This window comes from Penaeus monodon, chromosome 25 (assembly GCF_015228065.2).
Source record: "Penaeus monodon isolate SGIC_2016 chromosome 25, NSTDA_Pmon_1, whole genome shotgun sequence".
NCBI lineage: Eukaryota > Metazoa > Arthropoda > Malacostraca > Decapoda > Penaeidae > Penaeus > Penaeus monodon.
Window position 1 is genome coordinate 34,299,158 of NC_051410.1, and position 826 is coordinate 34,299,983.

Genomic DNA, 826 nt, shown 5'->3' on the forward strand with positions numbered 1-826 from the left:
CTGATGCTAACATAATTTTTTTTCAATACAAATATGCCTAGATTTATACGATATACTCATACCTCGGTATAGATACAAAACTGAAGTACCAATGCCATATGGTCACCTTCACATGACCAAATCATACTTCAGACTAATTCGATATATCCGACAAGTCACTAGACCTATAAACTCAGCTAACACTCAAATATATTATTCAGTTCTCAACCGTAAGTAACTGAAAGTCGAAAAAAATAAAAAGTAGCTAGCAAACCCCACAAAGACAGCATTCTGACTCCCATTATGCTTCCCCAGACAAGGAGCAAAAGAGTCGCTAAACATTTTTAAAAAGTAACAAACGGTCCACAAAAGTCGCTAGATGTAGCAACAAAATCGCTAAATTGTTCTTGCCTGGCGTCGCCCCAGATTCTTAATATTGCAAAAGGCAGTCATATGAAGGTCATCCCTCTAAGGTTATCTTACCTAGATTTCCTGTACTTTCTTTAGGATTTTCTCTATGCATTTTTATTACATTTATGCGTTTGTCTATTCGTATTTCAGTGGTATCATTTCACTGTTTTATCATTCATTTAAGTTTTCATTTTTTAAGTGTTGAAAAAGGTATCTTTTCATCATTTCAGGATTTTTTTTTCATCTCCATCTATTTACCTTTTTTTTTATTCCGTTTCTTCATTCATTTATATATGTTTATCCAGACCAGGGATGCACAGATTTCATTCGTGTAAATCAATGAAAATAACTGTTGCTCCGATTTTGGTGACATGCCATGAAAATATTTGGCCCGATTCTTTGAAGTTATTTTATCATGACGGCAGAATAGGATTAG